Below are 27,671 nucleotides of genomic sequence, written 5' to 3'. Positions count from 1 at the left end.
AATTAAAGGCTTAAAATAAGGGCTAATCCCTAATCTCAACTCACCACTCTCACCCATTTATACCAACTTTACCAATCACGGCTGCAACAACATCTCTAACACGGTACAAAGGGCTGAATCTCTTATGAAAGGCCGTGGCTTCGCTGATACTACAGAAGAACTGCCCTTTAGGCCTGAGGGTGGCAGGGCCACTCTTACTCAGATCCATCGGTTAAGGCCCATTACCCAACTAGGAAATGTAACTAGGCACCAACTCCTAGAGTCAGAGTGCACTGTCGCTTCAAAACAGTTATCAGGGGAACTCGAAGAGATTAACCACGAAAAAAATTTTCCTGTAACACCGAGGACCAGATTCCGTGGTCATTAAAAGCTGAACAAAGTAGGATAACAAAAACTAGGTGTAAACCGACAGGAAGGGTAAAGCCTGGGAAAAGAAGTTTAAAGACGACACGAAAAGGGGCTATCAGGTTAGTTATTCTATCAAAAGCCCCAGGGCCTGGAAGAAGGGTGGCGATTCCAGCCAATGAGAGGCGAACACAAGTTACACCTCGGGCCGCCTCCGGAGCCGTAGGCGGGGAAGGGAGAGGAGGAAGCGCGCGCGCGCGGGGCGAGCGTTCGGTCGGGCGCGCGCAGGGGTCTGGACCGAGGAAATGGGGGAAGGGTTGAAGAGGGAAATCTGCGCAAGCGCATGGGAAGGCCGCGCGGTCTGTGGGTCGCAGGCCAGACTTGCCGCCGCGCGCGCGCGCGCACCGTTCTCGCTGCTCACCCCACCCCCCTCAACCTTTTCGGCCCGTGGTGCCTCGAAAACCTGAAGGAACCTGACGAAGAAACGCATAAATAACGGCGTAACGTCTCCTGGATGGTCTTGTCGCCGCCAACCCACCCGTCCCAACAAAAGACTCAACAATAGTGACTCCTCGTCGACATTCACTACCCTTTGAGTGATTTGAATGAAACGCAAGGCCTACCTGCCACGCCGAAATACGGTTCCCAGGACTTATGTCCGTTGTAACTACACAGCGGCCATTTCCCGACTCAAGCACGGGAGGAAAACCATAGAGGTATCTTCGACGCGCTTGCTCGTCTCCGTCACTTCCGATTTGGGGCGTGGCCTCCGGTGCCGCTAAATATCTGGACAGGCCCCGCCCACCGCCCCGCCCTAAACCGGCTCCCTGGCCGCTGTTAAGATGTTTCCTGAGGCCTTCTGGGACGTCGCGTGGCTAGTCTCGCGCGAGGATGTAGTGGCTCCGCCTTCCGGCCTTCAGCAGCCTCCTGCGCCAGGGTGGCGGTAAACTGTGGGAGGGGTGTTTTGCTAGGCCGTGAAGTCGCCGGTCCGCAAGGTGGAATGCGCTTGCGTCTCTGCATGGCATCAGAGGAACTTCTGACTTCTCTGTCGCCCCGACGTTTTCCTCGTCTGGTGCGTTCTTTATATGGGGCGAGCTTAGACCAGGCCAGAAACAGAAAACTTCACACTGAGGAAAAGACGCGGAGGCAGGCGGCATCTCTACTCGCACACAGCGTCTCTCCTCACCAGGAAGCGCCGAGTTTCTTCCCGGACGCCCACTGGAAACTAAGAAGTGTCGCTTATGATAGAAAATATGCCAAGACTCAGTAGAAAAATGGCCACGACTAAGTCCCCTTCTTGAGTGGCCTCACACCAACTGTACTCCCTGTAGCGGGGTTCACGCCGCAGTACTCCCGAGCGGCTTAGACCGTCTTGGCGGATTGCGTCAGAGGATGCCTCTTTTCCTCGGACATTGTTAAAAAGCATCACCACCTAGGCTCCTAGGGACACAAGCATAAAAATAAAGCGTAACAATCGGTTATGCTGGCCAAGAAGCAGCCTAATCTGTCAAAAATATAAATCAAATTATAAATAAGCAAGACATTTGATTTGGATAGAATTTCAAATAAGAGCCGTAGCACATTTTCTGTTAGTATTTAGATGCGTTTGACTCCTTAGGGCCTATAATCGTTATGTCTTTGAAAATGTTTATGATCGTGAACTACCCTAAGGGATTTCTAGGTTGTGAAACCAGTCTTCTGTTAGTTAAATACAGTACAATATTGTAAATACAATACAATATTGGGCCCTAGTCGTGAATTTAACACTGTGCTTAAATTCTCTTCTCACAATCCAGTTTATCAGCCCAACTAGAAAAAAACCTCATATGCACGGGATGAATTCTCTGTTGTCTCTAGTACAGCCTGCTCTCCACCACCACCATCAGAATGTGGAAGCCTTAATCTTTGGCCTATGTGGTGCATTGGTAAGTCCCAGGCATTTAATAGGTGCTCAGCAAATATTTGTTGAATGGATAAACTATATTTAAAAAAAAAAAACAAAAACAAAAAAACCCCTAACCATTGATGGCTATTCTGTGGTAAAGGGGGGAGGGGACCCCTTAGGGCTAAAAGCTCCTAACCATGTTTTAAAAAAATAAACCGAAATCTAACTGGACTGCTTTGCAGGCTAGGATATTATCTTAAGCCTTTCTCAGCAATTCTATTGCAAATGCATTGAAAATGAAGCTACCTTTCTATCTGAAGCAGTATAACTGTGCTTTTAAATAACTTGTAATAGCAAAGAAGAGGATACACATTGGAACAAATCCTTTAATAAAAAGCAGTCCAGGCTTCTCTTGAACTAGGTCCATTTGGTATGTGATACTTGCTTTTACCAACCTCCAAAACTGGAAGATAGTGATTTGAGATCATGTTTTATGTACTTCACTGTATTGTCTTATTTTTCTTTCAAGACCTAAAATATAAAATTCCACCATTACAGCTCCATTCTTTGTAATGAAATTTTTGTTTCCTGTTGAAAATACAAATGCAAATGTAGAAAGGAACATAGGAAAAAATCAAGAGCCCATTTAACAAAAAGGATGTTGGATTTTTCAAAAAAAGGACATTTGATAAAAATAAATAGAATATTGTCCCAAAAAGAAATATAAATTGCAAACTGATGACCAACTTTGTTAATAAGTACATTCAAAAGGAATTCTGAAATATTTTACATCTAATAAATTAGTAAACTAATTTTAACTTATAGGTCATTGACAATTTAATGTAAATATGTTTATAAAATTCTCAAGAGTTTTGGTTTGTTTTGTTTAAGAAAGTTGAAAGAGAACAGGAAGAGACTTCATATCTGAAAGGACAAAGACGATAGGAATAAAAATGGAGTTGGAAGTCTGGAACACTAAGGCAAACTCCCTCATTCTACTGGGTTTTGTTTTGGTTTTTGTTTGTTTGTTTGTTTGTCATTTTAAGCTGAACAACATCTGAAATGTTTTGTTATTTGGGGAAATTAAAGTTGAGGAATATTTGGAGTCACATCTTCCCACTACCTGAGAATTGTAAAATTGGGAACCCAGCAGTAGTAGTAAGAAGCAGACAAAAGAGGAAATGGGGCCAAAAGTGGTTCCCTAAGTAGTAGACTGCCTGGGAACCAGTGATTGGTTATCATTTCTGCTGCCTCCTCTGTTGCTCTCCTTCCCAAGGTTTTGAATTGATTCCTTTTTTTTTTTTTTTTTTGAATTGTGATAAAACATGCTTTGATACTTTGAGCTAGCTGATACCTTTCAATAAATTTCTATTCTGAGTGAGTTAACCAGAGTCGGTTTCTGTTGTTCACAAACAACCCTTAACTTCTTGCTCTGTTTGAGTAAAGGCCTATTTATGAAGACATTTTCCCAAATAGTCTGGCATTTTTCCATATCTGTAAATGGTTCCGCTTGCCTAACCAGAGTTGGTTTCTGTTGCTCACAAACAAGAACCCTTAACTTCTTGCTCTGTTTTGAGTAAAGGCCTATTTACAAAGACATTTTCCCAAATGGTCTGGCTTTTTTCCATATCTGTAAGTGGTTCCTCTTGCCTAATCGGTTTCACTTCCTACTATTGAACACAAGTTGACTATTTTTTCCCCTCCTCTTTCTGTCCTACTTTGCCTGCTAAGAATGCAGAAGGGTTTTTTCAAAGTTTAAAATTACCAAAATTATTTATTCAAGAATTATTATTAGAGTATTATTCCTTAATATTCATTCCTCCATTTTGAAAAAAATTAAAATATTAAAATGTGACCATTAACTATTGTTCCTAAGTCCTACCAAGGTTAATGCGCATCTTTCTCACAAAGATTATTCCAACAAGTGGAACATGTAATGCTTTCAAAGTTTTCATAAATCTTTGCCCCAAAATTATGCCAGCTGGCTATTTAATGTAACTACCAAAGAGCAGAGGAGTTCTTGTTGTGGCTTAGCTAGTTAAGAACCTGACATAGCATCCATGGGGAAGCAGGTTCAATCCCTGACCTCTCTCAGTGGGTTAAGGATCCAGCATTGCCTCAAGCTGTGGTGTAAGTTGCAGCTGTGTCTTGGATCTGGTGTGGCTGTGGTATAGACCAGCAGTGCTGCTCTGATTCATCCGCCAACCTTGGAACTTCCATATGCCCCAGGTGCAGCAGTAATAAATAAATAGCAGAGAAGAAATTCTAGCTAAAATGAGGTAATGGAATTAAGATTAGATTTGTCACTAAAAATTATTTCTTCCTTGAGAGAATTTATAGGAGGAACAAAGCACCTCCCTCCTTTAAAGCAGTTATGCAACTGCAGACAAATATCTCTGTATCTGTCCCCTAAAAAGTCTAAATTCTCAGTTTTATCCGCACAATTCAAAAAATCCATTTATCAGAGTTCCTATTGTGGCTCAGTAGCTTAAAAACCCAATGTTGTCTCTATGAGGGTATAGGTTCCATCCCTAGCCTGGCTCAGTGGGTTAAGGATCCGTGAGCTGCAGCATAGGTCACAGATGCAGCTCCAGTTAGACCCCTGGCTAGTAACTTCCATATGCCTCAGGAGTGGTGGTAAAAAGAAACACAAATTTATCTCACAAGCAGAGGGCTAAAACTACATAGGCAGAGGACTCAAAAAATGAAGTGATATCCAAAAGTGGCAAAATATTACCTTGGGGGTGGGGGGCAATAACCATTTGCTCTCCAGATTTCTTGGAGTGTTGAAATTTCACCCTCATTGCTTATAAGAACTAAAAATTAAGTCTGGTAAAGAGAAGGAGTCCTCACAGATATCAATAGGTAGTTGGTTTTTTTCAAAGTGTGACATATAAGATCCACCTGAAGAGAATAACCTGAGTTGCTTATTTTAAAAATAGACCACTACACACACTTACTGAGTCTCAGGTCACATTTACTAAGGCAGAATCTGTGAGGGCAGGCACACACATTAAAAGTTTGAGAACCACTGATTTATTGAGTACTTAGAACATTCCAGTTATCATGGGGATAAGATATCATTGCTGCTTCTCTGTTGGAACTCAAAATCTAGCAGGCAGAGGGTATACCTCCCAAAACAAAGGAAACAAAAATACAGCTTCCTGGGAAAAGTACCAGTGGGAAAAGAGGGAAGGCCTAGCTTTCAAAGAATTGGTGAGGTTGTACCACTTATTCATTCACTCACTCATTCATTTAAAAAATATACATTAAGTATGTGCACTGGACAGGCAACTGAGCCAGGTGCTTAGGACAGAGCAGTGGTAAAGATTAACACTGACACTGCTCCTTGGGAGGCTGCCACTCTAGTGAGGAAGACAGAGAACACATGGAAACAGACATAATTCAAGGTCTCATACCAAAAAGAAAGTAGCAGAGAACATGAGAGGGGAACACTTCAGAGAGGCTGCTTCATTGGAAAAGTTCTTGTGAGGAGACAAGATTTAAGAGAACTAAAGCACAAGGAATAGGAAAAATAGAAGGAAGAATATTCCAGTTAGAGAAACTGACCTGTGCAAAATCGCTAGAGCAAAAAAGATCTTGTTTTTGGAATGAAAAGAATAGTAGTGATCATAATGAATCAGGAGGAGGGTGGTTCAAGGTGAAAGTAAATAGATAAATGCAAGTCAGGCAAACCTGTAAACTACATTAAGTGGACTGGATTTCATTCCAACTGCAGTGGAAAGTTACTGAAAGATTGTAATCAGAGGTGTGACATGATCTATTTGAAAAAGATCATTCAAGCTGCTCTTCCTGAAATATGGATTGATGGTGGGCAGGGAGAATTGTTAGGAGGATGTTTTGGTAATTTAGGTCAGGTAACAATGGTCATATGAGAAAAGGAAAATGTAAATAATTGTAAATATGTTTTGCAAATGGATCAACAGGTCTTGCTGACCAATTGGATTGGGGTTTAGAAAAAAGAGGGAATGATGTTGCTCCCTAGGTTTTGACCTTGATTAACTGGATTTTGACACCATTATAGTAATTGGGAAGATAAGAGAGAATGATAGGGAGGGAAAGAATGAACAGGTTGGAAGAAAGAAAGGAAATTAGAAATTCCATTTTTAATATGATAGTTTTGAGCTATGTGTGAAAGAAACATCCAAGTAGAGAGGCAAGGTATGAAGTCGAATATGTGGGTCTGCAGTTCAAAGGGGAGTTCCAGCTTGGAGAAAAAGTGCAAAGATGATAAACTCCTAAGAATTCCACTTCTGTGGATTTGTTAAAAGAGGAGGAGGAACCAGTAAAGGAGACTGAGAAAGAATAACCAGGGAGGTAGGAAATAAGTTAAATCAAGTGTATTAGTTCTCTATTATTGCATTTAAAAGCTTAGCATCTTAAAACACAAACATTTATTATTACATAGTTTCTACAGGTCAAGAATCTGGAAGGTATTATCTGAAGGTTCTGGCTCATGAAGTTGCAGTCAGGCTGCAGCTGAGACTACAGTCATCTGAAGTCTGGACTTTCACTCCATGATCACATGTGTATGTTGGCAAGAGACCTCAGTTCCTCATCACATGGGCCTCTCCTCAGGATGCCTGAGGGTCCCCATGCTGTGGCTGGCTTCCCCCAGAGATGGGAGAAGGGAGAGCCCAAGACAAAAGCTGCAGTTTTTATAAGCTATTCTCAGAAGTGACACACCATCACTCTGTTGTGTTTTATTGGTCACCCAGACCATCCCCTGGCACAGTGGGAAAGTGAATGACACAAAAGTGTGAGTGCCAGGAGGTGGAGATCATTGGGGACCATCTTGGAGCTTACTACCAGACCAAGAGGCAAGTGCTTTAAGTGAATGAGGTTGAAAAGACAAGGACAGAGTATGCTTATGTGCATTTTCACTTGCAGGAAACACTAAATGAATGTAGGAACTATACTTCTCTAACATGAGCTGGGTAGAAAAACTGAAACATAAGTACCTCCAACACCTACCAGCTACTTTAGTTCATACCATCCACTGCTCACATTACAACTTTCCTCTGATTTCACTTTACTCTCCTTCTACCACTTCACAATAGCTCACAACTCACAACCTTCCTGATAACCACTTCTTCAAGTAAACTTCAGGTATTTTTAAGATTTGTTTTATTGTAGTATTTATGTACTTCTTAACCACTTAACATGTGAACTCTGCTATCATCTTTTTTTTCTTTTTAGGCCGCACCTGCAGCATATGGAAGTTCCCAGGCTAGGGGTCTAATCAGAGCTAGAGCTGACGGCCTACACCACAGCCACGCAGGATCCAAGCTGCATCTGTGACCTACACCACAGCTCATGGCAATGCCAGATGCTTAACCCACTGAGTGAGGCTAGGGATCAAACCCGCATCCTCATGGATACTAGTCGGGTTTGTTAACCACTGAGCCACGAAGGGAACTCCCTCTGCTATCATTTTTGTTAGGTTCCTTGGTTCCTTTGTGTGTGTGTGTGTGTGTGTGTGTGTGTGTGTGTGTAACTGATGCAGTTTTTGAATATTATATCCCAAACCTATTTTTTCCAAAAGCCCCGTGGTTCTGTGGTTTTTACTGTGATTTTGCCTAGCACACTGATTTTTTTAAAAAAATTTTTTATTAAAGTATAGTTGATTTACAGTGTGGTGTTTGTTTCAGATATACAGCAATGTGATTCAGTTATATATACACATATATATGTGTATATATACAGATTCTTTTCGATTCTTTTCAGATTTTTTTCCATTATAGAGTATTGCAAAATATCGAATATAGTTCCCTGTGTTATATAGGAGGTCCTTGTTTATCTATTTTGTACATAGGAATATATATCTGTTAATCCCAAATTTCTGATTAATTCCTTACCCCCTTCTCCTTTGGCAGCCATATGATTGTTTCCTATGTCTGTGAGTCTGTTTGTTTTGTAAATAAGTTTATATCATTTTTTTAGATTTCACATATACATGATGTCATATGATATTTGTCTTTATCTGACTTATTTCACTTAATATGATAATCTCTAGGTCCATCCATGTTGCCACAAGTGGAATTATTCCTTTTTATGGCAGAGTGATATTCCTGTGTGTGTGTGTGTGTGTGTGTGTGTGTGTGTGTGTGTGTGTGCACCTCATCTTCTTTACGCATTCATCTGCCAGTGGACATTTCGGTTGTTTCTATGTCTTGGCTATTATAAATAGTGCTGCAGTGAACACTGGGGTGCATGTATCCTTTTGAATTAGAGTTTTCATCTTTTTAGATATTTGCCCAGGAGTGGAATTGCAGGATGGTATGGTAGTTCTATTTTTAGTTTTTTTAGGGAACTTCCATAATGTTCTTCATAGTGGTTGCACCAATTCCCATTCCCATCAAAAGTGTAGGAGGGTTCCCTTTTCTACCCACCCTAGCCAGCATTTAATATTTGTTGACTTTTTGATGTTGACCTTTCTAACCTGTGTGATTGATTTGCATTTCTCTAATAGCAACTTTGAATATCTTTTCATGTGCTTAATTGGCCATATAGATGTCTTTTTTGGAGAAATGTCTATTTAGGTCTTCTGCCCATTTTTTAATGGGTCTTTTTTTAAAATTGAGTTATATGAGCTGTTTGTATATTTTGAAAATTAAATACTTGTCATTCACATATTTGCAAATACTTTCTCCTAGTCTTTAAGGTTGTCTTTTCATTTTATTTATGGTTTCCTTTACTGTGCAAAAGCTTGTAAGTTTGATTAGGTGCCATTTGTTTATTTTTGCTTTTATTTCTTTTGCCTTGGGAGACTGACATAAGAAAACATTGCTATGATTTATGTCAGAGAATGTTCTCCTCTGGGAGTTCTATGGTATTGTGTCTTATGTTTAAGTCTTTAGCCATTTTGAGTTTATTTTTGTGTATCGTGTGAGGGAGTATTCTAACTCACTGATTTACCTATGGCTGTCCAACTTTCCCAACACTTCTTGCTGAAGAGACTATCTTTTCTCCATTGTATATTCTTGCCTCCTTTGTTGAAGATTAATTGGTTAGAGGTATGTGGGTTGATTTCTGGGCATTAGCACATTGATTTTTAAGAACATGTATGTTTCATGATAGCAAAACTACTGTATAACATTCAATATATAGCCCCAATTTTTAATGATAAGTAAATTGAAGCTTTAAGAGGTAGAATATCTTGCCAAAAGTCACATGACAACTTAAGATTTTTATCGAAAGTCCATCTGGCTGTAAAGACCACCTTCTTTCCACAGCAGTGTTTACCCACATAAACATTTATAATAGAAGGAATATTGATCACCCTGACCTAGTGCTTTTCCTGTTATATATAACCTAGTTAATAATTTCCATATGTCTTATTCTAGATAATAGACTACATATTCTACCATATATGCATATACATATATATTTATTTATCTGTGTTACCCCAAAATAAGCAAATTTAGACATTTCACAGTGTTCAAGTAATGATTAAATGGTCTTGCTAGTTGAAATAATGCAGAATTATAATTTTAAGTATTCAAGTTTTCATTTCAAATTTTCACTTTCATTTGTGTGATTAAGGCACAGGGTAAATAGTAATATTACCACTTCTCCCTACCCTACCTACCATGCTTTCTTAGCAATGACAGTCTTGGGGTCATCCAGCTCCAGCTCTCACATGGACCACTTGTCACTATACCACAGAACTACTTATGTTAGGGAAGGCTAAATAGTTCCTAGATCTAGGCCACAATGATGTGTTGCATGAGGGTGGGCAAAAGGATAGATGTGACATGAAAGTATGTGGGAGGGTTTCAAGCTAGTATATTTATTAGTGTTGTAAGAAAAGACACAAGGGGCGGTAAGAAAATGTGCAGAAAGTGTCAACCAACTGGTCCAAGGGGACTATATAGTAATGATATCCTCATTCAAGCATAGTTAGCTCAAGGGTGAGTTTAGGGTGCACATTAACTGGAAATTAAATGTTTAAAGCATTAGAAAAATGAGCCACTGTGGAGTTCCCGTCGTGGCGCAGTGGTTAACGAATCCGACTAGGAACCATGAGGTTGTGGGTTCGGTCCCTGCCCTTGCTCAGTGGGTTAACGATCCAGCGTTGCCGTGAGCTGTGGTGTAGGTTGCAGACATGGCTCGGATCCCGTGTTGCTGTGGCTCTGGCGTAGGCCGGTGGCTACAGCTCCGATTCGACCCTAGCCTGGGAACCTCCATATGCCGTGGGAGCGGCCCAAGAAATAGCAACAACAACAACAAAAGACAAAAGACAAAAAGACAAAAAAAAAAAAAGAAAAGAAAAATGAGCCACTGAAGGTATATACAATGGAATGACAGGTGTGGGAAAGAAAGCAGAATTAAATAATCACTCTGAGAGGATAGCTCAGTTTTAAATATATGAATTGCCTGTATGGAAGGCATGTGCCCTCCCATTTATCAGAGATAAACAGTTATGTTGATGCCAAAAAATGATCAAATTTTGAAAAGTAGGTGAAGTCAACTGGATGAATTTTGATGCCATATTTTAATCTGCTACTCAGCACATTTTTCATCAAGACAGAAAATAAATTATCACTGCCACACCTGAATTATCTGTTCCATCAAACCTTGGGTTATGCTTTGTTTATGGAAATGCTTGACCCTTGCCCCATGAAATTAAACAGATTTTAAGAGCAAATGTAAGGAAGGGAAATAAGTCTTCATCCAGGCTTTGAAGTTACTGGGAGTCTTGAGATATCCAGATGATAAGCAAAAGTCTGGCCATCTTTGCAAATGGCTTGCCCTTTCCAGTATGTTGTATTATCTTATACAGGGTCTTAACACTTTTACTTTGAATGTTACCTTAGGTTTTCTGCGAATATTGTCAGAGACCCAACAGTTTGACTCCCCATCCCATAGACATTCATAAAGAAAACTGCATTAGAATTTTCTAATGAACTAGTGAAAAGCTTTATAATGAAAATATACATAAATAGTCAATCTGTAACCAATTTCAATGTAGCACAAATTTTTTCTTTCTTTAATGGAAAAGTCAAAGCCTTCCTTTAACTACTTATTTCTAATATTATAAGTCTTATGTTCAGTATATATTTATTTACTACAGAAACCAAAATGTTATTCTTTGTTCTATAAAATAATTGTAGTATATATCACCAAATCTAAAATGCCAATTGTTAAGATGCGCTATTATTTTAGTACCAGTAAGAAAGAAAAAACGCAGCACATGAATAGTGTTGCTCAATTATTATAAACATCTCAGTTGTAAAGTTGTTAAAATATGCAAAAAGTACATCTTAAAAATAATGGAGTTCCCACTATGGCACAGTGGGTTGAGAATTCAACTGTGGCAGCAGCTCAAGTCTCTGCTGAGGCATGGGTTCAGTCCCTGGCCAGTGCAGTGGGTTAAGGATCTGATGTTGCTGCAGCTGTAGCTCATATTCAAGTTCCCCTGGCCCAGGAACTTCCACATGCCATAGGTGTGGCCATAAAAAAAAAAAAAAAAAAAGAAATATGTTTTTTGATTATATCATAGACTTAGTTTAATTTTTAGTGTCCATAATCACTACAACAATTACAGATATAGCATTCTCAAAAAATTTATCATGACTTTACTTCAATTTACATATTTCTTTGATTTAAAACAAATTTTCTGTGTAAGTTAAATTATAAAGTACCTTCCAATTCATTCATAATTCTTTACTAAATGCTATTTAAAGAAAAAAACGAGTGAAAAAAGTGAGCCATGAAGAAAGTACCCAGACTTCGGAAACAAATGCAAAAGTGACTAAGGAGTCCTAAAACAGAATAACCAGAAAGTTATCAGCTCTTTCTGTACTTCAGAAATGGTAAGAAGTAAACAACAAGAACTTAAAAAGCTACAAAATTAAGAAAACTGATCTTATTAAAATGACTGGGGGGGGAATCTCAAGTCAAAGAAACACTTGGGAAAGTTAACTTAAAATATTTGAAGAAATAATTGTTAAGTGGTTAGCTTTCCTTTGTTTCTCTAGAAATGTTAAAAGGGGTCAATTTAAACAGTAAACAGCTATCCTTAGCATTAAAGACTGGGAATAGATTGATGGAAATGGAGGTAAATCTATTAAATAATGACTTGGTGCCATATTCTGTTAACAATTTTATACGATGTTCACAAACTATCCTCAAAGAAATGTATTATCAAGCTCCACTTTATTGATGAAGAAATCAATATTTTTCAGTTTAATCAAAGCCTATGTTCTTTCTGCTACTTCTCGGTTGATAATTTGCAACATTGGGATAGGAGATTGTAAAGATCGTCCTACCAGATGTGTTTGAGGTTAGGTCAGAAAACCTTGTTGGGGAGTATTTTGTGAGCAGTCATGCTGGAAGCAGTCTGAATGGATGTCTTTCAAATTACTAAGCAGCTCTAACCTTCTGGAAAACTGCAGCGTCAGTTGTGTCTCTGAGTAGTTTAGGGGATAGATGGGTTCCACCCAACAGGCCTGGATTTTCCCCTTATAGCTAAAGATCACTTGCCCACTTATCATTTTGTTTGAAAATGGCTTGTTTCTGAAGGCAAGGTCAGTATTTACAAGTTGTAAGGGGCTTCACTTGTTGCTTTACCCTTTTCCTCTTCAACGTTCAACATCTTGATGTAATAAATTAGAGCAATAGTATGAACTTGACTCTGAAAAGGCAAAGGTTTTGTGGATACTCAGCTACCAGCTTTCAGAAAAACAATCATTAAACTTCAGACCAAAAATAATGTAGGCTTGGGCCTCATGAAAATCACAAAGAAATAAAATACAAAGCCTCCTTGGAAAAATTCAACGAAGACAAGATTGTCTCTTTTATCTATTAGACAATCCAAGTGAAGATTATGAAAAAAAAATCCTTAAAAAACCCTATTTTAAAAGTTGTATGGGAGTTCCCATCATGGCTCAGCGGTAAAGAACCTGAGTAGGATTATGAGGATTCAAGTTTGATTCCTGGCCTTGCTCAGTGGTGTTGTTTGCAGGCATGGTTTGGATCTGGCATTGCTGTGGCTGTGGGGTAGACTGGCAGCTGTAGCTTGTAGCTCTGATTCAACCCCTACCCTGGGAACTTCCATATGCTGCAGATGTGGCCCTAAAAAGCAAAAAAAAAAAAAAAAAAAAAAAAAAAAATTGTGTGTATATTCATACAGAAATATATAAGAAGGCCCTCTTTCCACGCTCTGCCTATGAAGTGTGTATCTCTTTCAATAAATATACTTCTTCCCTTAAAAAAAAAAAAAAAAAAGAAAAGAAACCTCAAAATGATACTCTATTTTCCATTTGGATGTTCACATTATAGGTGATTTTTAAACAGTTTTCTTCCTTTGGTTTTCTGTACTTTCTGAAATTGCTACAATAAGCATTACTTTTTTTTCTAAAATCTTTTTTTTTTTTTTTCGGTCTTTTTAGGGCCACACCTGAGGCATATGGATGTTCCCAGCCTAGGGGTCTAATCAGAGCTACAGCTGCCGGCTATGCCAGAGCCATAGCAACGCCAGATCTGAGCCGCGTCTGCAAGCTACACCACAGCTCACAGCAATGCCGAATCCTTAATCCTTTGAGCGAGGCCAGGGTTCAAACCTGCAACCTCATCGTTCCTAGTTGGATTCATTTCTGTTGCGCCACTACGGGAACTCCAAAGCATTACTTTTATAGTAGAAAAAATTTTAATTTTAGACCATTTAATTTTGCTTGAATCGTGTAAATAATGAGATAATATCTAAGGAAAGATTTTTTTTTTTTTGTATGTGGTTCTTACAAAACTCTTAACAGAAAAGTAAAGTATCCATTAGTAAAACCACATTCTCAATAAACCTAATTCTAAATTACTGTTAGGGGGATACTTGCTTTCAGAGGGAACCTTTGAGTTTGTTTTTTTTTCTCTTTTTTCCCAGTGGGCCCTATAGTGCTCTTTTTGCTTGGTGGTTCTTCTCTTGAACACTGAAGGGGAGTGCTGCAATTTGGTGAGAAAGCAATAAATGTTAAGTTGTTTGCTTCCATTTAAGAGGAATCTTTACACTGAATTCCAACCAGCAATGATATATATGCCTAAAAATGGCTTGATCTCTTGCAAGGTAATTATTTTAAAAATTCATTTTGTCATATTGGGATCTAGCTAGTTAGGTTAAAAATTAACATCACTGACTCAATTTTTAATTCAATTTTAGAAAGAATTACACAATCATGGACCTGACTTTTTCTAGTGTTTGTGCCTTTTTTTAATGTCCATAACCAAAAATAAAAAAAAAAGTTAACATTATACTGTAACTAATTTCTGCCAACACAACCCATCCGTTAGCTTTGCCTAGATATACTCGGTCTCCATCAATTATATCAATTACTCCAGAGAGATCTCTCTGGCAGTAGCATATGAGATGATCTGTTACCCCTAGGATGAGATGCTCTTTCTTTGAGAATAAGTTCAGCAACATGCTTAAGTATCATTTAAGAGCAGGAGCCATACAAATATTTATCATTGTTGGTCATTTATAATTTATTCATAGGGATCCAGCTGGCAACCATCTGGTGTATAAAACTGAAAACTGGAGTAAAAAATAGCATAAAAGTCACTGGAAAAATATAATTTAGTCTCCGCATGTCTTTGGTACACATTAAGTTAGTGAATTAGATATTAATGGAATGAGATGAATGCTGTACAATAGCAGATATGTATATGGAATTTAACACAAAGGGAAGTTGAAATTTTACTCAAAAGTGTATGTTGAAGGACAAAATGAAGAAAGTTGTAGTAATGTAATTAATTGGCAAATGTACTTTGGAGTATAAAATAGGCCACAATAACAAATAGACTCTAAAACATATAATGGGTCACATACAGTAAAGCTTTTTTATCTCTTTATTGTTCAAGGCAATTGTATTAGGTTGGTAAATGTTTCCTCAAGCAGTGATTTGGGACCCTAAGCTATCTGTGGCTCCCCAAAACGATTCATGGCTAGAATTCAGGGCTTCTGGTATGTTTGTATGGGAAAAATTACATCATTGTTAACTTTGAACCAAAATGTGTCATTTCCTTTAATTATGAATGTAGGCAAAAACCACAAAAGTATTAGTACTTGCACCTTTGTAGCAAACAGAAATCACAGATTTTTTTTATCATCGCTATTATTGCCAAGCTTTCAAAGAATGTTTTATACTCAGCACTCTTTGAAAATTAGTGGTTATTAGACTTGCCTCTAGAGCTTGTATTTTAATACAACACAATACCAAAAAACATTGTGGTAGGCAGTCTTTAGGATAGCTCCCAGTTTCCTGGCCTTTTTGTAATCCTCTTCTAATGAATAGAGTATGGCAAAGATGATTTAACATCATTTCTGAGATTAGGCCACAATAGTTCAAAAGATTCTGAACCCTCTCTTGGAGCACTTGCTCTGGGGGCCAGGGTCATTAGGCCATGACGTGAAGCAACTCTATGGAGAGGTTGGTGTGACCAAGGCCTGAAGCCTGCCAGTATCCATTTGAGTGAGCTTGGCAGTGGATCTTTTCCCAGTCAACCTTCTAAATGACTGTATTTCTAGTTGTCACCTTTGAAATACTCTGGGTCAGAACCAGCCAACTAAGCTGCTCCTAACCCACAAAAACCATGGGGAAAAAAAGTTTTGGACTTCCCATCGGGGCGCAGTGGAAACAAATCGGACTAATATCCATGAGGATGTGGGTTCAATCCCTGTCCTCACACAGTAGGCTGGGGATCCAGCATTGCCATGAGCTGTGGTGTAGGTCCCAGACACGGCTCAGATCCCACATTGCTGTGGCTGTGGCATAGGCTGTGCAGCTGTAGCTCTGGTTCAACCCCTAGCCTGGGGACCTCCATATGCCATGAGTGTGGCCCTAAAAAGCAGGAAAAAAAAAAAAGTTTTAAGCTGCTGAGTTTTAGAGTAATTTGTTATGTAGCAATATATAATAAATATACACATATATTATTGCATCACCAATTTTCTAAATATTCTGATGATTGTATTGAATATAATTTGTTTCCTTTATAATTCCAGTATTGTATTATATACATTTAAACAACATTCTGTGAAGGGATCCAGAGGCTTCTAACTTGTGCCAAAAGAATCCACGGTACAATAAAGATTAACCCTACTATGGCCTCATTTTTGCCTCATACTATCTGGAAAAAGGAGAAAAGAGCATGGAAGAAGTATACTTGTTTTACTATTGGTCTAGAAGAAGAAGACACTATTTCTGGTCACATTTTATTGGTGTGAACTAGTCATATGACCACAACTTGAAGCAATGGGGACTGGGAAATACAGTCCTGGGTGAACAGTCATTTGCTAGCCATTGCTTCATATAAGAGGAGGATATATTTTAATGGACAGTGCCAGAGCAAATGCCCAAAATACTAAGAAAAGCAATGAAAAAAATATCTACTAGAATAGACTCTTGAAGCCCATTTGAAAAATAAACACAGAGTCAAATGAAAGAAGCAGGTAGTAATGACATAAACCATTTCCCATGAAGTGATTTTTTTATTCCAAGAGATAAGACATCTGTAGATCTGAAGATGTGGAGAACTGATTTGGACCTGGCATCTAGATTAAAAAATCAGAAATCAAATTCTTATTTAGTGTACTTTTAGAATAAATTTTCGAGGTTATGAACACAGAATCTTAATTTTTCAGGGAGTTCCTTTCGTGGCTCAGCAGTTAACAAACCCGACTAGGATCCACGGGCATTGGGGTTCAATCCCTGGCCTGTGGCTTAGGCCGGGGGCTGTAACTCCAATTCAACCCCTAGCCAGGGAACTTCAGTATGTCGCAGATGCAACCCTAAAAAAAGAAAAAAAAAAAAAAAAAAAAAAAAAAAAAACCTTAATTTTTCTGAGGTAATTGAACAAAGAATAGGGATAGGATCATTGGTGTTTTGTTCATTCAGTAAACAGTTACTGAGGCGTGCTGTGTAACAACAACTATAGGAAGTACTGGGGAAAATGAGGTTACCAAAAATGAGACAAGACGCAGAGTTTAGGATGAGGGAAATGGCTCAGCTCAGTAAATCCATAATGTTCTCTGCAAGTACTGTGACATACATAACCACAGGGTGCTAAAAGCAATGTGCTGACAGCAAAATAACTCATAATTACTTTTTTCATTTCAACAAGCCTTGGGCTAAAAAGATGAAATTAAATTGGAATGTCAAGCTCCAGTTGTTTAATAGGGTAAGATTCCTCTGGGGATCATTTATCGGGCCTTCCCAGGATCCCTGAATCCACAAAGTAAAGCTTTCAACCAGTGTTCACAGAAAACTTTCAAAAAGTCCAATTCTCTGATGATAGAAGAATGGCAAGAAAAAATTCTGGAAATCCACTATGGGGTTCCAAACATGTAGTCTCCATGTGAAAAAGAATTATTAAACCTGTGTACCCTCTCATGTTTACAAGCTACTGATGACTAATGACTTCTGCAGAAACATCCAGACTCCGGGAAGCTGGGCTGCCAATAGCTCCTGGGATGTCTTTAAGGTCAGACAAACCTACTCTTTCCTCGGACTGTGGCAGCCTGATGCTCAGGTGCATGGCGTGCTGAGCAGGTGAACAGATTGCAGGCTGGATCTCAGTCCCATTTAACCCCTCAGCTGCACATTCTGGTGCAGACAATGATCTATGTAACCAACAATTACAGCAGAGGCCCTGTTAAAAGTTCCTTGGCAAAAATAGTACCTCTCCTCACTGAGCATCTCTCACTTGGTCACCCTCACCTCGACAACCTGGATATTTTTAGCAGCATGTCTATACTCCCTACTTTGCCAATAGGACTACACAAGAATTATATGTAGTTTTGTAATGTTGAATATTCATTCAACAAGTGTTTATCGATAAATTGTTCCTTGGGTGAAGAAATGATGTATTATATATACATTTATGAAAAATAATGCTGAACTCAAATAACTTCACATCAAATAACTTGTAAAATCTATATTTCATTGAGCCATCAGACTTTGTCATTACATAGATCAGAAACAGTACAGGAATCAGTGATTATCCCAGTTCTATTTAAAGAAACATTTAATTTTCAAGAAGTCTTCTTCAAAAGGACCTGACTCTTAGAAAGATGCTAATCCTGGCATTCTGCCCAGCTGACAGCATTTTGCCTCTATAGTGAATAATCCAAACCCTTCCTTCAGTCAACAGTTTAAAGCCATGTTTCTCAAGCCTGATGTTAGCATTCAGTTGTGCAGCATTTTGAAAGCAACTTTTTATTACCAGGGTAGCCATGTGCACTGAGATGCTCCTTCCTCCTCCTTCTATCAGAGGAAAGGCGTCACCATTCATCCCAGGTGACTGAAATAGAGGAAATGGGCCTGGAACCAGCAGCAGCAGCAGCCTCACCTGGGACTTATTAGATATGCAAATTCTCAGGTTCTACCACAGAGCTAGTGAAACAGAAATTCTGGGATGAGGTCCAGCAAGCTGTCATTTAACAAATCCTCAAGGTGACTGTAATGTACATTCAAGTTTGAGAACTACCATTATAGACCCATTCCCAGTTGACTAAATGGTCTTCATACTGTAAATAAGCTCAAGAAAGAATCAAATGCTCCTGAACACAATAGGCTCAGGCTATTATTACAGAGAGGATAAAATCATGTTATTAGGAGAAATGTTATGAACCTGGACAATGGGGAAAAAATTAATACTTGCAGAGGCAGTTGAATTTGCGTGTAGGTAACTTGAGGCAGAGAGAGAGGTTTGGCTGCAGTTCTCTCTGGTGGAAAGATCGAAAAGAAATGTGGTCACCTGCCATCCCCCCTTGAAACAACTGCGGGGCATCACAGTTCTCCCCTTTCCCTTTAGAGCCAGTGAAACATAGAGAGAGGGAAGCCACTCTCGGCAGCTATCAAGGTTTAGAGTTAATGGCATAAGATGAGGTCTATTCTAGCAAGTTCTCCAGTAAGGATGGACAGAGGAAGGGTATGAGGACACCAGGGGGCAGAGCTTCAGAAGGAGTTATGAGCAAGGGCAGGGAGTTGGTAATGAGAGACTGAAGCAAAGTAGGAAACCCTCAAAGACCTGAGAGATTTTGCCTAACAGCGTGAAGTCACAAGTCCCAATGCATTCTAACTATGTCACTTTAGGAATGATTTGACAGCAAAGGTAGGCTGCTTAAGACCACCGTTAGAGCAGTGAGGTGGCATTCCCTCTCGAGAAAGCCAGCTCCACTCTCTCACAGGTAGGGCTCTCTCATTCACTGTCCCACTTCAAGCTCAAATTTCATCAGCTAACTAACCCCTTGCTAACTAAAGGCTAGGAGCCCTTTGCCCCTGACTGACCATCGTTGTCAGCTTCAGTGTCTCTTTGTTCTCTGTGAAGGAGCCCTGCCCCAGGGGCCTTGCCCAGCTGACTGCTCATGAGTCCTGTTCTCTCAAGGCTCACCCCTCCCACTCTACAGAGGTGTACCCCCCTCCACTATACCGTACACCTTAAACCTAAAATCCAGTGACAGCCCAGCAAGGGACTTAGCACCCTGGAAAGGGAGTATACCTGGTTTTTGTTATTCTTGTCAGGTCAGCCTTTCTTAGGACTAGGATGAAGTGAAGAATATTGGAAATTCTAAAAGAGTTAATATTCACACATAAGGCTAATTCTAGGCTAGCCGTTTCCTTAAACCATAGGTGGGGAAGCCACACAGGCCCCTAGCCAGTTTTTTTTTTTTTTTTTTTTTTTCCTTTTTTTGCCACAGCATGCAGCAGTTTGAGGTGGGATCTGAGTTCCCAGACCAAGGATTGAACCTGGGCTGCAGCAGTGAAAGCACCAAATCCTGACCACAAGACCATCAGGGAACTCCTCCGTTACTCTTCTTTTGAAAAGAAAGTTCTATTGTAGCACAGCCAAACTATTCATTTGTGTATTGTGCGTGTCTACCTTCATCTGATAACATCAAAGTTGAGAAGTTGCAGTAAAAAAAAAATATGACCCTGTGGAGGGGCAAGGCAGGGTTAGGGGGTCGAGAGGTACAAATTATTATGTGTAAAATAAGCTGCAAGGATAGATTGTATAACACAGGGAATATGGCCCATATTTTATATTCTATAAATGGAATATTAACTTTTGAAATTGTGAATCACTATCAACTTTACCTCAGTAATAAAAAAAGTTTACAAAATTATCATAAGTATTTATAATGTATAAATATTTAAACATTATTAATGTATAAATGAAAACTTATTTTTGCAAATCCCAATTTAAAAAAATAATGTCAGGCCCAGATGAAGGCAGTTAAAAGGTAAAAACCTCCAATTACAAGATAAATAAGTACTAGAGTATATGTGGAAGTTGAGAAAGCGAATCCTAAGCATTCTCATCACAAGGAAAAAAATTTTTTCTCTTTCTTTAATCTTGTATCTGTATGAGATGATGGTTGTTCACTAAACTTACTGTGATAATTACTTCATGATGTACGTAGGTCAAATCACTACGCTATACACCTTAAACTTATATTGTGCTGTATGTCAATTATATCTCAGTGAAACTGGAATAAGACAAAGTGGTGGTGGGGAGCCTAAACTCTTTACTGTCTGGCCTTTTACAGAAGGAGTTATCTGGCCCTGTCTTAGACTCAGCTCTAACTCTTGGGGCTTGGAAGTGATCAAAGCCCTGACTCTCAGGGCCACTCTTACTGGTAGGACCTTAGTTATATATTGTATGGTCAGGCCACTCAAGATGACTGTTCTCTTACTCTTTGTACAGCACTGGCTTGACCAGCCCCTGCTTCACCTACATCCTGCTCACATGAAGATGCTTGACTCCTGCCTCTTAGGCCAGAATGGTTCCAATTTTATGGTTCATTAAAGGGAAGCATATACCCTCATGATGCTCATTAACCCAGGGAGCTGTGGGGGGCGGGCCCCAGGTGCTGGTTTCCCTGGTAACTGATGAGCCAGCCTGACATCAGTTCCCCTATAAATGGTAGCCTCCTCCCCCAGAAAGCAGAGATGGTTGCTGCCTCTTGTTTCCCGTTTGCTGCATGTGGTCGTGTGTCTCTGCAGAACTTGCTTCAGATGGGTAAGATTCCTCCATTTCTTAGGCTGTTTCTGTGGCTGTCTCTGGGCTCTTTCTCAGTCTTGAGGTTGGTCAACCACAAGGCTAATAGGCCTGTGGGGTGCAGCCCATTAACTGTCAAGCCAGCCAAGGGGCCAAGGAAACTCCCAGGAGCTCTGAGATGTCAGGAAATAAAGGATGGGGAACAAAGTTACACGGGTGATCCCAAGTGGCCATTCTCTAGCATGTGGGGCCCTGTGGTATCTGTCTACTATGCGAGAGTTCTTTCTCTTCCATTTTATTGATGCTATTCTGTTAACTTCAGTCTCTTTCCAGTTTAAAAGTAGCAGCCCCACGCTCATGGGTTGTCTGATTTCAGGGGTTAGCTGAATACAGACGAAATTCAGGGACCTTGTTTAGCTACAAAAGGCAAGTATACCCATGACATCTATCACCCCTCAACAGGGGGTGGGCTTTAGAGACATTAACTCATGGGCAGGTGAATTGGATGTGGTCCATTACCCAGGAGGATTTAGTTGGGGCCTGTGGCAATGGCAAAGTAATGGCAGTATCCTTGGGCTTCTGGTCTCAGCTATGGAGGGGGCAGAGCAATGATATAGTGTGGTAATTGTTTTCTAGTGTGATAATTGTTTTCTATGCCATTACAACAGGTGGAAGGCATTACAAAAGGCTTACATGAGTCAGGCAATGCAGAAAACTACTAATTGGGGTCTAGAACAGCTGTGTGTGACACACAGGATCCCCACAACTGTAAGGGTCATGCAGAGGGGGGTAGGGGTGGAGACAGGCCACACAAAGTGAATGTGCTTAGCCCAGCCCCTTAGGCCAGAATGGTTCCACCTGCTAGTTTATTGAAGGGAAGCGTCTACCCTCATGATGCTTATTAACTCAAGGGCTGGGAGGGGCGTGCCCAAGCTGCTGGTTTCCCTGGTAACTGATGAGCCAACCTATAAATGGTAGCCTCCTCCCCCAGGAAGCAAAGATGGCTGTCATGTCTTGTCAGCTATATGCTGCATGTGGTGGGTGTCTCTGCAGAACTTGCTTCAGATGGGTAAGATTCCTCCATCTATTAAGCCATCTCTGTGGCTGTCTCTGGGCTCTTTCTCAGTCTTGAGGTTGGTCAACTACAAGGCTTATAGGCCTGTGGGGTGCAGCCCAACAATTGTGAAACCAGTCAAGAGGCCAAGGAAACTCCCAGGAGCTATGACATATCAGGAAATAAAGAATGCGGGATAAAGTTACAAGGGTGATTCCCAGATGGCTGTCCTCTAGCATGTGGGGCCCTGTGGTAGTTGTTTACTGTGAGAGAGTTCTTTTTCTTCCATTTTAATGATTCCATCCTGTTATCTTCAGTCTCTTTCCAGTTTAAAAGAGCAGCAGCCCCACGCTCATGGGTTGTCTGATTTCAGGGGTTGGCGGAACACAGACGTAATGCAGGGACCTAGGTTAGCTGTGAAAGGCAAGCATATCCAGGACACCCATGACCCCTCAACAATTAACAGGCACGGGAATTGCATGTGGTCCATCACCCAGGAGGATTTGGTCGGGGCCTATGGCAATGACAAAATAAGAGTACCCTTGGTCTCAGCTATGAAGGGGACAGAGCAATGAGGTAGTGTGATAATTGTTTTCTATGTCATAGACATGTTACAACAGGTGGAAGACATTACAAAAGGCTTACCTGAGTCATCAGGCAATGCAGAAAACCACTGTTCAGGGTCTAGAACAGCTGCATGTGAGTCACAGGACCCCCAGGACTGTAAGGGTCACGTGGAGGGTAGGGGTAGAGTGTATGGTCAGCCACACAAGGTGGCTGTTGTCTTGTTCTTGGTTCAGCCTCTGCTTGACCTATGGTGTGCTCTCTCTCATGAATGTGCTTTTCCCCAGCCCCTTAGGCCAGAATGGGTCCACCTGCTGGTTTATTAAAGGGACGCATCTGCTCTGGTGATGCTCATTTAAGTCAATGGCTGTGAGGGGCATGCCCCGGCTGCTGATAAGCCAACCTGAGGTCAGTTCCCCTATAAATGGTAGCCTATTCCCCCAGGGAGGAAAGATGGGTGCCACGTCTTGCCTGCCGTCTACCACAGGGTGGGGTGTTGCTCCATGAGCAGCTCCAGGTGTGTAAAATCTCCCATCTATTAAGCCATTGGGGTCTCTCTCTGTCTCTGGACTCTTTGGGCAACTCAAAGCTTGCAGGCCTGTGGGGTGTGGCCAAACATACATATATACTGCTGTACCCACCAGTTAATCCCTACATTGTTACAGAAATAGAATAGCTACCTCTCTTTGCTGATTTATTTTTTCCCCATTCATAGCTTCTCTTTAAAGCTACATTTGATGTTTACTTTTTCAAAAAAATTTTTTCTACACCTTTGCGTCTTTCCATCAGTGGCTTCCACCTTGTTTGGCAAATTATCCTTCAATTGATGGTTGATTGCTAGTCACACTAGGTGCTCATCTTGGTGTCCATCTCCAGGCCACTCACAGTAACAATGTTTGAGAAGACAGGGGCCTGTGGCACCAGCTAATGACCGTATATATCTGTAAGTCCTCCCCACCCCCACCTTCGAAATGAAGGTTTGTGGAGCAGCCTGCCCGATGTACGCATAAGCATGACTTGACACACCTGTGACCACACACACTTCTACGTTGTCTGCTTTCTTTTTCCAAGACCAAGTTTTTCAGTCAGTATGAAGTCAATTTTATTACCTTGCATTGTTTTTAGGACTTGAATTCCTCCTAGCTGGAAAATGCTAGAAGCTTTAAAAACTTGGTGTATTCTTTAAAGTATTGTGTTAAAGCCTTTTTCCTCCCTTTGTTGTGGGCATGTGAGCCAGCAGAGTAAGTAGGCTGCATACCCACTATGTGTTTATCATGTTTTTGATGTTCAACTATTTGATAATCAAAATATTTTGATACTTAACGCATGCCTTCTTCAGGATGACCATTTTTATAGGCAATATGAAAAGACGTTGATGGTAGAAAATTTCAGATTGACTTCTTAGAGGATTTCAGATCCCGGACAACTATCTCTATGCTTTCATTCTTGATAAAAGCTTACTGTTCTCTGAATATAGAAAATACCTTGTTAGAATTTAGCGTAATGGAGATTCTGCAGAGGCAATTTTTGCCTGTAGTGAAAATTTTTACTTAAAGTCATTAGGAAATGGTAGACCCACTCTTCTAGACCCACTCTGCTTCAAGATCTGTGGAACAAAACCCTATATTGGTCATATAAGAAAATGTCCTTATGCATAGGAAATACATGCTAAAGGGTTAGAGATAAGGGAATACGATATCTGCAACTTGCTCTCAATGGGTAGAGTAACTGGCCTATAGACATACAGTGAAATTAGGCCTACAAGTAGTTTTAAATACACCACTAGCCGCATTAAAAAGAAAAAATGAGGGAGTTCCCATCATGGCTCAGTGGTTAACGAATCTGACTGGTGTCCATGAAGACGTGGGTTTGATTCCTGACCTCGCTCAGTGAGTGGGTTAAGGATCCAGCTTTGCCTTGAGCTGTGGTGTATGTAGGTCACAGATGAGGTTCAGAGCCTGCATTGCTGTGGCTATGGTGTAGGCCAGCAGCTACAGCTCTGATTAGACCCCTAGCCTGGGAATCTCCATACGCCATGGGTGTGGCCCTAAAAAAGACGACCAAAAAAAAACATTTCTCCCATCCTACCAATGAGAAGATACATAATATACGAAATATTTAAAGCCCACCGGCGAGCTGAGGTTGAAACCGAATGAATTCAAATTCAGAAAAGGAAAGCCCCTCCTGGAAGAGAAAGGTCCTAACAACTGCTTTAGTTGGCAGGCCGTGGGAATAGGACAGTACAGGAAGTGTAAGCTTCCCTAGATGCAGGTAAGGAGAAAACAGCTGAACTTAAAAATGAAATTTTAAAAGATTATCTGGAGGCTCACCTGGCCTCTTAAAATCCCTGGAGACCCAACTCTCTTCCATGGGCTTTTATGCAGTGCTCACGAGAAACTGGGGGCAAAACAGGGGAGCTGAGATACACACCCACTGAGGCACAGGTCCATGGGGCCAACTAAAGTCTGAGGGTAAAAGAACAATACAAAACCAGAGGCGCTCTAAGGATTGTGCTGCTTTTCAGAGTTTTCAGCCGATGAGGAGAACCAGCAATGAGAGAGACCCTTCCTGCTGAGGTTCAGTGTGGGGCCTGCTGCAGAATGAACAGAAGAACTAAAATAGTCTCTGCAGGCATACAGATCCCTAGTATATCAAAGATGATGTTTTAATGCAAGCCTGGAATAATTTGAAACCTGAGGATGAATCTAACTAAAATAACCATAAAGCCCAGGCCCAGCTCGACGACAGACTAGGTTGACTCAACCTCCAGCACTAACATTCTGACAGAAAGGGACATTGCTTTGGCCTCTTGAGTTTTTAAACATGCTGTATCCTGCTTTTACAAAATCAGGCATGCAGGAAAACATGACCTTGTCAAGAGGGTAAATAATAAAATCTAACCCAAATACAACCAAGTTGTTGAAATTACCAGATAGGACTCTTATAAAAAATAATTAATGGATATAGTTGAGTAGTTGAACAACATGAGTACACAGGTGTTATATTTTTAGCAGTGCAAGGGAAGCTATAACAAAGGGCCAAAAGAAAATGCTAGAAATAAAGTCTCAGATGAATACTTTGGTAGCTTATCAGTGAACTGAAGACAGCTAAGGAAGGAGTCTGTAAACTTGAAGACAAGTCAGTAGAGAGTATAGTAAAATACAAAATAAGAAAAAAGGAATAGAGCATTGAGGTGTGTGAGTCATTGTCAAATGGCCTTACTGTAATTGTGAGCCCAGGAAAAAGAATGGCGCAGAATATTTGAATTTTTCAGAATTGATAAAACACATACATCTATAGATCATAAAACTCATATGAAGACTTAAAACCATGAACGCAAAACCACACAGATACATCATTAGTAAAGTGCTAAATGAAAATAAAGGGAAATCTTGAAAGTAGAGAGAAAAACGCTACCTAAAGGGCAAACGCTATACAAATGATGTCTGGACTTCCCCTGTGGCTCAGCGGGTTAGGGATTTGGCATTGTCACTGCTGCAGCTCAGGTTGCTACTGTGGCCCAGGTTCAATCACTTGCCCACAGGTACAGCTAAAAAGGAAAAAAGACAGCTAACTTCTCATCAAAAACCTTGGGCACCAGAGGAAAAAAGTAAATGCAATTGTAGTTTTATTAAACATTACCAGAATTCCCTCTGAGGGAACTGTGTAAACTTAAAATCCCACCAGCGGAGTTCCCGTCGTGGCACAGTGGTTAACGAATCCGACTAGGAACCATGAGGTTGCGGGTTCGGTCCCTGCCCCTGCTCAGTGGGTTGATGATCCGGCGTTGCCAAGACCTGTGGTGTAGGTTGCAGACACGGCTCGGATCCCGAGTTGCTATGGTTCTGGCGTAGGCTGGCAGCTACAGCTCCGATTGGACCCCTAGCCTGGGAATCTCCATATGCCGTGGGAGTGACCCAAGAAATAGCAAAAAAAAGACCAAAAAAAAAAAAAAAAAAATCCCACCAGCAATGTAAGTGCCTATTTCCCCATGGCTTTGCCAAAAGAGTTTGTTTTTCCAATCTGAGAAGAGAGAAATAGTATCTCATGGGGTTTAAATTTGATTTTTTATTATGAGTGAGGTCAAACTTTTTGTGTTTAAGGATCAATTATTTTTGGATGAATCATTTCTTCTTACTTTGTCCGTGCCTTTTCCCCTTGACTTTTTAAGAGTGTTTATTAAGCATATTGACCTTTTAACTGTTGCAGCTTGTCAACCTAACTTTGACTTGGTGTGTAGTATTTTTGCCCTGAAAATATCTTTAATGTCATGTGTCTATTTTTTCTGCTACATCTAAACTTTCAGTCATAGTTAGAAAGCCTTCTCAAGTAGATATGAATTCACTCAAGTTTTCCTCCAGCCCTTGTGTGGTTTCAATTTTTACATTCACATCACTGGTCCATTTTGAATTTATTCTTAGATTTATGCTTCATACCATGTGTACTTTGCCAAACGGCCAACCAGTTCTAGTAACATTTATTAACTCTATTCTGGTCTCAGTGACTTGAAATGCCACCTTAGAGATTTCATATGAACTTGGGTCAATTTTTAGACTTTCTGTTCCACACCTATATATTCATGTTCTATTAACGGTTTTAATTATACTTTATACTAGAGTTTTAGTGTGGAAGAGGTAGTATGCTAGTCCTCATTATTTTTCTTAGTAGATTTCTGACTATTCTTTTTTTTTGGGGGGGAGGGGGTCTTTTTGTCATTTTAGGGCCGCACCCGCAGCATATGGAAGTTCCCAGGCTAGGGGTCTAATCAGAGCTGTAGCTGCCAGCCTACTATGCTACAGCCACAGCAAT

The 27,671-nt window shown here is 40.3% G+C and overlaps 1 protein-coding gene and 1 long non-coding RNA gene across 11 annotated transcripts in view; one reads left to right on the top strand and one right to left on the bottom strand.

The window, feature by feature from the left end:
* The window catches only part of BCLAF1 (BCL2 associated transcription factor 1), a 30,814-nt gene extending 29,696 nt beyond the window's left edge, over positions 1 to 1,118 (bottom strand). For 7 of the 8 annotated variants that reach the window (XR_002336956.1, XR_002336981.1, XR_002336986.1 and 4 more), the window contains exon 1: positions 969 to 1,118. The gene's annotated coding sequence lies outside the window, so the exon portion shown is untranslated. The remainder of the gene's footprint in view (positions 1 to 968) is intronic. The other variant, XM_005654381.3, reaches the window with a different exon arrangement.
* Positions 1,225 to 27,671, top strand: part of LOC106506526 — a 93,208-nt gene continuing 66,761 nt past the window's right edge. The window contains exon 1 of one of the 3 annotated variants that reach the window (XR_002338424.1): positions 1,225 to 2,270. This is a non-coding gene — a long non-coding RNA (uncharacterized LOC106506526). Of the gene's footprint in view, positions 2,271 to 21,158; positions 21,266 to 21,584; positions 22,314 to 27,671 lie in introns of those variants that run through there. The other 2 variants (XR_002338425.1, XR_001301874.2) reach the window with 2 other exon arrangements.

This window comes from Sus scrofa, chromosome 1, assembly GCF_000003025.6.
Source record: "Sus scrofa isolate TJ Tabasco breed Duroc chromosome 1, Sscrofa11.1, whole genome shotgun sequence".
NCBI lineage: Eukaryota > Metazoa > Chordata > Mammalia > Artiodactyla > Suidae > Sus > Sus scrofa.
The sequence above is the reverse complement of the archived record's forward strand: the minus strand, read 5'-3'. Positions and strand labels throughout refer to the sequence as shown.